Source organism: Hypomesus nipponensis, chromosome 22, assembly GCF_054491055.1.
Source record: "Hypomesus nipponensis isolate SF chromosome 22, ASM5449105v1, whole genome shotgun sequence".
NCBI classification, from domain to species: Eukaryota; Metazoa; Chordata; class Actinopteri; order Osmeriformes; family Osmeridae; genus Hypomesus; species Hypomesus nipponensis.
In genome coordinates this window covers 259,686-270,000 of record NC_140382.1, presented here as the reverse complement: position 1 = coordinate 270,000, position 10,315 = coordinate 259,686, and the positions used below count along the sequence as shown (strand labels likewise).

At 44.4% G+C, this 10,315-nt stretch overlaps 1 long non-coding RNA gene across 2 annotated transcripts; it reads right to left on the bottom strand.

Annotated features, from left to right (window-relative positions):
• Positions 1-3,462: 3,462 nt before the first annotated feature.
• LOC146235211 (uncharacterized) lies at positions 3,463-7,143 on the bottom strand. 2 transcript variants are annotated; one of them, XR_014740865.1, is made up of 3 exons: positions 6,549-7,143; positions 4,660-5,705; positions 3,463-4,423 (listed from the first exon to the last, which is right to left on the bottom strand). It is a non-coding gene; the product is annotated as an uncharacterized LOC146235211 (long non-coding RNA). The 2 variants fall into 2 exon arrangements; XR_014740864.1 differs by having other exon boundaries at positions 3,463-4,343.
• Between the last annotated feature and the right edge of the window lie 3,172 nt (positions 7,144-10,315).

The following is a 10,315-nucleotide window of genomic DNA, read 5'->3' as shown; positions in this document are numbered from 1 at the left end:
AATGGGCTGTTTTTGATTACTACTTTAACTAGGGCTGCTGGGTCTCTAAAAATGTATTTAAGCCCTCATCTGCTTTTCATTTATTCATGTTTTACTCTACCAGATGATTCATGGAGAAGTTTAAACATCGGTGCAGCATGTGCGACAAGACTTTCACTGAAATGTCCAACCTGACGAGGCATCTGAACATCCATGCTGTCGCCAGGAAGACCTTTGACTGTGATGTCTGCAGTAAGAGCTTGACCACCAAATCATCACTGGTCAGCCATCACAGCAACACCAGTACCCCAACATTGTTTTGTACCGGCAAGGAGATGCCAGGCTGAAGTGTACAGAGGCAGCAAAGTCTGTGTCAGAGGCCCCCAGCACCGTTGTTGACCCTACATGGCTGGATCCCAAGACAGCAGAGGCGATGGCCAAGTGGTCCGGGGGTGAGCTGTGGAAAGGTCAGCTGGTCATTGTGTTCGGGAAGTACGCCGGTCAAACGTTGAGGTGGCTTCTAGAAAACGATGTCAGCTGGCTAGTGTGGTTGCTGTTCCAGTACTGCCAGCAGGGAGAGCAGGACGAGCTGCTGAAGTGGCAGAAGAAGCGACTGCTCCAGGCAGTCTCCCATCCAAGTACTAACCAGGCGCAACCCTGCTTAGCTTCCGAGATCAGACGAGATTGGGTGTTGCCAGGCTGGTTTGGCCGTACGAAATAAGTTGACAACCATAGGCTACTTATCCATATCCAGATTTGGTATTTGACAATGCAAGGTGGCTTTGGTGGACGCAGAACCCCTACTACGGCCCCTCCGGCCTACCAAGTGCCCCCAGGGCTAAACATGTGGCACACGCTAGTGCTCCCTCTCGCCAGTCCCAACCCGGACACGACAGGGCACAGCCTGGACCACCGGACTGGGCCTCCAGGGACCCCGCTGTGACCCCAACACGGCGCAAGCGCGGTGGCCAACCCCACACACTAGCGGAACGCCGCATTAGGAGGCGCTTAGCACGTGCACGCACACTCGCGGAAAACATGGTCTCCTCAGCGCGAGTCGGGGACGAGGACGCTATAATCGGCCTCCCTCAGATCACCCCGACCACGTGGCCACCAATGTTTCCGTTCCGGACGCTCCTCCAGGTCTACTGCAGATGTCAGCCGATAGATACTCTGTTAATGCACAGCAATCGCGCGAGGTCTACGGTAGACCCACAACGGAGGTTGGGAAAACCATTTGCAAGCTGATAAAAACAACACACCATTACGTTGAGGTCAAGACCTATGTCACTGACGGCATACGCCCACCGGGGCTCCAAACCAAAATTGACGAACTGGCAACAATGTATCGACCGTCATCCCCGTCACATGACAACTGGACATACTGCGGCTGCGGTCACTGACAAAATGCCAGCACCCGGCTCCTTCCCTCTGGAGGCCCGGAGCATAAATCCGTCCAATTCCAGCTCTCGGCCGGTACACGCGTAGGCAGCTACTACGACGCCCGCACCTGGGTCCTCCCTACTGGGGGCCCAGAGAATAGCCCCTCTCAATGCTGCTCCAGTTACACGGGCGACTGACACCACGACCGTCACGCCATAGCTGGCACGGTGGACCTTTCTGGAAGTCACGCCGCGTGATGACACACTCACTATCCCTCTGGTGACGACGTTCGGACGCCGTACTCGGCTACTAAACCGTAGACTGAAACAGAACCTTGTTCAGCACCTGAGAGGCTCTGGCGTATTGGAGGGAGCCACCCTCATCTTGGCCTATAAGAAAAACTGCAGTGTTGGAGAGTTCCTGGTCAGAAGTGGTCTTAGACCACTCAGCCAGGTTCCACAGCCGTCGCACACACACTTTTCACCCCTCGCTACCATTCACTGTCGAACGCTCCAGGTCAGACTTTCAGTAGCCTCCCTGCCGCTGTCGACTTGTAACGCAGTGTATGTGATCACGTGCAGTGCTTGCGGCCTGCACTATGTCGGCAAGACGGGTAATTCTCTCCAACAACGCCTCACCCAACATCTCTATAACATCAATAACTGCCGCAACCTAGACTCACACCTAGTCCCCCACTTCCTGAGATATGGAGCCGAATCTCTTAACATAAGCGGCCTGGAACACAACCCAGAGTGGACACGTAGACAAAGGCAGGCTGGCGAGAGAAAATTGATATGTAGGCTTTCCTCCTTATATCCTGGGGGCCTTAACGTCCGCACCTGAGTATGTGACATTTTCCTCATTTGGAGAATGAGTGCCACAGGGATAATTTCAATGCTTGGACCCTGTACTGATCAAGGCACTCACACTCCTGTTAGACAACATACCCGATCATCTACTATTACCACTAACCTTATTATAATCTGAGGACGTTTACCGTGACCCCATAGGGATCAAGACTCTAAGGATTACAACAATAAATATAGCTGCAAGCAGCGATGCGGGTTCCTCCTCAAAATGGCAAAATATTATAAAAATATACAAGCAAAACGATTTCATGTTTGGCTAACAACAATAGGCTGTATGGGGATTTGAACTCATGAGCGTAAGGTTACAAGTCAGTCTCTCTATCCTCTCTGCTACACAACAACAGTTGGGAACCATGAGTGATGTCTGAGAAGTCTTGTGCAGTTGTCCCACGTTGGCAACAAACCAAACTAAACCTACTATATTCAACCGTGTTGGTTAAACATTACTAACTTGTTCATTCACTGTGTTAATGAAATGCAGTCCACGGCTACAAGCTAGCTAACGCTATACACGAGTCATTAACTTAATCATGCAAGCCCAGGTAACGAAACAATTGAAACCCATTCCCTTTCGACTACAATACCTCTGCTGTTAAGACCGTTTAAGAAATGTTGCAACAGGCTACAGTGTGAATCACGGATATAACTCTATGACATAAGTTACAATCAGGGGGTCAATTGGGGTTTGATATATCGGGGGGCTCTGTAATTTCTGGGTTTCGATGGCACATGTGTATGCACAGCCTACTAAACAGGTATCCTACTCAGTTTAATGACTAACGCAGACTACCTAACTCACTACCCTTCAAATACATTTATATAGTACTACTATGTGCCTCTTTCAGTTATATCTTTAACATATGAAACGTTGAGAGTGTACGATCTTGTGGAAAAAACATGAAAAACTGAACCTGACAACAGCTATGCTAGGCTCGCTGACATTCAGTTCTCGTTTGGCCAAACAACGGTTAGGGTCTACTGAAATTATTACCAAACTTAACTTTACGCTAGTAGCCTAACAAACTCATTCACTGTTGACTATATATAATATATTTAAGTTGTATGCATAATTTGTGATGAGTTACTTTGATTTAGTAGTTGCTTCTCTTAGATGCTTGTTTGCCTTCGTATCTCGTGGCAGAAAATAACCGGAAATGACCAGGCTTCACACCTGTTTTTAGGTCACTCAATGATTTAATCATAGACATTCTTTATTATGTCTATGGATTTAATGGCCAGACATAGTAAAACAACAAAACTTTATTATTCATCAAATGCATACATTACATTTTTCTTTGGCATGTGGCAGCACAGTAAGAAAAAAGGCAGTAAACACATAACTGACAGCACACAAGCCTATAATACCAACAGTAGACTACATAGTAGATGGCAAACCAAAAGGGTAGACAAGCAACAAGTGAAATCAACGATCAATTGTGTTGACTTTCTATAGAGCAAGCAAATCATGACTTTTATAGTTGTTAATTACGAAAGGCAATTCACCTTTATATTAACTATAAAATAAACAATTAAACTAAACATTTAAGTAAATTGCATATCTTTGAAAAGACTGACTTACTGCCTGTTCTAAACAAGAAATGTTAATCTTTCCATCAATCAAGCTGTTGTAGTGAATATATATAATTTAGTGACTTTCTAGAAAGTTTCTGAGAAAACTGTTCATCAGATGACGACAGACTACCCAATGTACGCTGTGTGTGTCAGGTCCTTTCTGCAAAAAGCTATATTCAATAAATACTTACTACATTCTAGCAGCTTTGGGTGTATTTATTCTCAAATGTCCACCGCAAGTGTCAATACCCCTGAGGCATAGCAACTACCATGTAAAAGGAAAACTTGCCAGTTAAATGAAAAAGATTTAGATTTAGTATAACTTGTACTAAATCTGTAATAACACCCCTGTCAGCCATTTTGTATTGTACTGTCCGTCTCTGGAGGGCTGGCAGGCAGTGGCAAGCAGAGCCTGCAGGCAGGCAGAGCAGGCCAGCTGGATGAAGCCATCCTGGGGTCAAGGCTGAAGAGAAGCTGTCCAGCTAGAGAGGGGTAGTCCAGCAAGGGGTCTGTGTTGCTCACAGCAACCTCTGTTGCATCCTGATAGATAAATCTTTATTTGTCATTGTCACAGGTACAACAAAATTAATGTGCTTCCAGTCAGTGCAACATTCATTGGCCTAAAAATCAATAAAAGGATAAAATTACTAAAGTACTAAAACTATTAAATTAAACAACAATAACTAATAAATCAGAATAAATATACCTGAGACAGTACCATAAACAACACACCCATGTCATACATCCACAGTCATCACATAAAACATAACATGACATTGTGCACATAATTTTTGGCAGCATTGACAATGGTTATTGCAGTTGGATAAAAACTGTGTTTGAGTCTGTTTGTCCTTACCTTGATTGATCTGTACCATCTGCCTGACGGCAACATTTCAAGCAGGGAGTGCCCAGGATGTGAAGTGTCTTTTATGATGTTCTGGGCTCTTGAGACAACTGGATCTGTGTAGGTCTCCCAGTGCGGGGAGGTTGGCAGCCAACAATCTTTTGAGCTGTGTTGATGACCCTCTGGAGCATTGTCCTCTGAGCCACTGTACAGCTGGTATACCAAATGCCTATGCAGTATGTGAGTACACTTTCAATGGAGGCTCAGTAAAAGAACACCAGCAGTCTTTGTGTGATGTTACTCCTCAATTCCTGAGTAGTCTCAGGAAGGACAGTCTCTGCTGGGCCTTTTTCAGCAGTTCAGAGGTGTCCACACTCCAGGATAGGCTGTCCTGTATGTGGACCCCCAGGAAGCGAAAGTCTGCCACCCTCTCCACACTGATCCAGCTGATGGTCAATAGTGTGATCTCAATCTTCTTTCTCCTGTATTATATTATGAGTTATTTTGTCTTTGTAGTGTTAAGGAGAAGGTTGTTGGCCGTGCTCCAATTCGACAGCCGCTCCACTTCTTCTCTGTATCCCCCACAGAGATAAACCCCGCCACTGTGGTCTCATCTGCAAACTTTACAATGGTGTTACTGTGATGGACAGGGGTGCAGTCGTGTGTGTAGAGGAAGTAGAGCAGGGGACTGAGCACACAGCCCCGGGGGGAGCCAGTGCTGAGGCTAAGGGCTGTGGATGTGTGATGGCCCACTCTGACTGTCTGCGGCCAGAGAGGAAGCTGCTGATCTACCTGCATGTGGTATAAGGGAGCCCGAGGTCCCCAAGCTTAATCACTAGCTTGTGTGGGAGGATGGTGTTGAATGCAGAGCTGTAATCCACAAAGAGCATTCGCACATAGCTCCCCTGCTGCTCCAGGTGTGAAAGAGCGGCATGGAGTGCTGCCGCCACTGCGTCTCCTGTGGATCTGTTCGCTCTGTAGGCAAACTGGTGGGGGTGAAGGCTGCGGGGCATCCTCTGTTACACTCCGTATTTTTTGTTGAGCAGGCCTCTGCAGACCTTATTCAGAAAGTGAAGAAAAGATCCATGTCAGTTGTGAAAAATGAAGCTTTTTACATCTACACTTGACATAAACTACAGTTTTGACTGTGAAATGCAATGGCATTACTTGAACTTAAATTCAAATGTGTTGAACTGATGGAGACCCGGCCATGCAAAGTCACTCCAAACATTTGGCTCAATTCCAGGCTCTGGCAAGAGTATTTAGCTCTAAACTGGTCAATATACACATCTGACCAAAGACCAACTCGCCCTTTGCCTGTAAACAGTGATTCTGACTGTCAGAGACCTTTAAATACACTGACCGAGTGAAACTAGCCTGGCTAACGTAGGTCGCTTTCTCAGGAAAATGACAAATGAAATAGGCTTGTTTGGAAAGATCCTATATACTGGCTATTTTCAGCAGACTCTTGTCTACAAAAAGCAGCCCTCCCTGACGTTTTAGGAGTTAAATTGAGTGAACTCCAATATCGTTTACACACTGCCAGTGAGTGAGCGAGCCAAGTCTGTCACTGAGGCTAAGTCAAAACAATCAAATCAAATTTATTTGTATAGCCCTTTTTACACGCAAGCATGTCACAGAGGGCTTCACATACGCCCATAGAACTGCCCCTCAACCAACCTAAACCCTCAAGGAAGACAAGGAAAAACTCCCAGAAAAACTCCCAACGGGAGAAAAAATGGAAGAAACCTTGGGAGGAGCAATTCAGAGAGGGATCCCCTCCTCCAGAGACGGTTGGCAAGAGAGAGGAGCAGAACACAAGCTAAACATAGTCATACAGTGTCAATGGGTTTTGAAACACCAAAAATCCATTGTTCGGCTTTATAGACATTGGATGGGACCTGGAAACTCGCTGTTGGCCGTCATGGAGGCTGGTTTCCAGTTGACGACCTGGTCCAGCGTTGGTAGACCGACGACCAGGCAGGTCCTGACAGCTCAGACCCCCCACACCACAAGGGATGAGTGGGGGGGACAGAGAGGAGAACAGGGATTAGAGAATGCCAGGAGCAGCTAACAGTTTCAGTCGTAATAGAATGAGATCCCCACCGGTCAAGTGTGGACTAGTGCAGCAATTTAACAAAGCTAAGAGGGTATTTGATGCAGCCCCACACACCAAGACAGCGACAGCCCCCCTTGGTTGGAACATGAAATCTGTTCCAGGGGAAACAACTCTAAAATAGGTTATATTTATACGAATAAGGATGAAAACAACCAGCCCCCCGTTGTCTCCAACTAGTAAACTATAACAATTAAAATATACAGCAACGGAACTATTACAGTAACTGTAGTGTCCTCTAATCAGTCACTTCCATCTTGACGCCGTAGGAGTTTTCAATATTGAATTTGTTTATTTAAACTTAGGTGTTGTCACAAAATATCAATGGTAAAGTAAAAGGTGCAAAAACAGATTCAGAAAAAATTGAAAAACCATATGCCTGCTAGCGTCTCTAAACTCCAACTTTCCACAACAGGCTCTCTACCAAACGCAACACACAATGCCATCTTCTTGTAGGGATTCACCTCCTAATTAAACACGATTAACACAGGTGAGGCGATCAATTAACTGTTCTAGGTGCCATTACTTGGTTCTGCCAGCAGGGTCATAATCTCGACTTGAAATCAAAGAATTTCTAACAAATCATAAATGGCTCCTACAGTAACAATATACAATAACAGGTTTACTTTATTTGTAACATTTAAATGGGCAGTGTGAACATAAGCTAAAATTACAATTTAAAAGTTACATGTGATACACACATAGGCAAACGCACACCCCAGGTTTACATAGAAAGTACACACATTTAACAATCATAGGATTGACTAAACAGGAACGTTTTTAATCTAGTTTTAAATGTCGAAACAGTATCAGCCTCCCTAATTGAGACAGGTAATTTGTTCCAGAGAAGAGGTGCTCTATATGAGAATGCCCTACCTCCAGCAGTTTTTTTCTAAATTTTGGGTATTACCAGATAGCCGGCATCTTGAGATCTTAGAGTCCTTGCGGGGCAATAGGGTGCAAGGAGACCGGAGAGGTACAGTGGTGCCAATCCATGTAGAGATTTGTAAGTTAGTAGTAAAACTTTGAAATCAGCTCTGGCTTGGATAGGGAGCCAGTGTAAAGAGATAAGAGTAGAGGTTATATGATCAAACTTTCTTGTTTTTGTCAATAGTCTAGCAGCAGCATTTTGTACCCGCTGTACATTTTTCAAGTAGGTAATTGGGAGGCCAGAGAACAACACATTGCAGTAGTCCAATCGGGACGTAACAAAAGCATGTATTAGTTTTTCAGCATCATCCTTTGAGAGGAATTTTCGTATTTTGGCAATATTACGTAGATGGAAAAATGCAGTTCTGGTGATTTGTTTAATATGGTACTCAAACGAAAGGTCTGGGTCCAATGTGACTTCTAAATTTTTTACCAACTGGCTTTGAGATACTTTGACACCATCTAAGTTTAAGGTCAGATTGGATAAATTATTTCTGTATTTTTTAGGGCCGAAAATTTGAACCTCGGTTTTATCCGAATTAAGAAGAAGGAAATTTGCTGTCATCCAAGTTCTCAACCCGGAAACACATTTTTCCATAGCATGTAGAAATTCTCCAGGCTTTATGGACATGTATAGCTGAGTATCATCTGCATAACAGTGAAAATTTACCCCAGAGCTTCTAATTAACAATGTACCCCCGGGACACAGTCTCACTCCACTTGCAAGTTTTCCACAAATCACAAAACTAATCGGAGCATCTGGCTAAAAGCACAATTCCCACATCTCCTAAAGGCTGCCCTCAACATTTTTGGTGTCGACCAAACTGTGAAATGGTGAACTTGTGAACATGACGCGACCAAAACATGGCTGCCGCCTAAGCGGTCTCCCTGGCGCATAGGCTTATTACAAAGACTTTCTCGACCCAAATCAAAATTCTGAGTTGACAGGTCTGTGGGGAATTGCTTGTTCTCCTAGAAGCTGCCCTACTCTAGCTTTTTGATGAATTCGCCGAGATGCTACAGTAACCTACATGATTCAGTAATTACACAGAGGGAAAAAGCTCGCTACTTTTCGAGTTCGGTTTTCCGTCACTTCAAACGCACGATTTAAAGGTCTCAAAGTGCTGAAACCTTCACCATCATTCAAGAGTAGTGTACTTTCACAAACCCAATCATTGATTCTAGCTTAAAATGTGTAAAAATAGGACTTACCGAACGTGGCTGCCTCAAAGCCGGCTATCAGGTGATTCCAGTTGAAAACAACAATGGCCGCCAAAAAATTAAATATTTGTACCGGCGAGCAGCAATTGGAAGCGAAATGAGGGTGAAGGTGGGGCTTGTTCAGCACACCATTTCCAGAAAGGATGTGTGTGCGTCTCGCCAAGCTCGCGCGTGTGTCAAGTCGGTTGACCACCTGTCCCTCTTTGTGCTGTATAGCACAGCATTTTTAATGTGCGGAACAAGGGGTGAAAATGCTGTGCGACACAACGCAAAGCGGGACAGGTGGTCACCCTAGTGTCAAGGGGCAGGATGAGTCTGTGAGAATTTGGAGCGCGCGCATTGTGGAGCAATTCAATTGAATTCAATCATATATTGACATACCAAGATGAAATTGTTAATGGTACTAGAGATTGATGTTGTCTTGAACCCTATTAGGTTTGAAAAACAATCAGTCAAAATTATATTTGATTAATTAACAAAAAAAATATTGAGGCTATTTGGAGATTTACATAAATACACTTCTTCAGCCATTTTGTATTGCATTTCTTATTCCATATCACCCTATGTAAAGACATGTATTCTACACATCTGTAACACATTTCAAGTCCATTGGATCTATGGTTCATGAGGAGAAGGGTTTTGAAAGTTGTACCAAATTTGGACATTACAGCAAAATCTATCTGGCGGACCTTATGGGTTCTTGAGGCTTTTTTGTTCCCCATGAGAAATAAGGCATGTAAACCAATTTTCAGGCATTTTGGAATAATGGGGTGCTGGGGAAATCACGTAGACTTTGGGCGTGTTTTATAGCGCCACCTATGGGCGCACATGGGCCACTAGCCGTGTGGGAGTAGTGAGGGACCTGTTGTATCATTGGGCCAAATTGTAAAAAATCGGGTCCAGGACGTTTTGAGCTGTTGGGCCATTTAGCGGAGAAATATAATAATAATAGGAATACTAACAAAAACTAGAGAGCATACCATTTCTGGGGAAATTGCGAGGGTGTGCTTGCAGCTGCCCATACTCTCCTGGTGTTTACATATTTCAAAGCATTTAGATGTATGACTGCAGTTCTGACCATTGTGTTCCCTGGAAGAGAAGGAGGCCAAATGTAGCTCATGAAGATGCAGCGCTAGGTAACTTATTAAATTGTAATCAATTAAACAACTTGTTGGTTGCCCAACAAGAGGAAGACACAGCATCTGCTTCTTCAACTACTTAATCCTCTCAAGGCAACTGTTGCACCTGGTTATGAGGTTGTAGGCTATGGGACGTCTAATATTGCATTTGTCTATGTGTAGGATCGTGTTTCTCAAGTAGTAGGACATATTGATTCATAAAAGCATCTAAATGTAGCCTATCAACGTCAATATATTATTGTTTTCTGTTATTAAGCTCAGA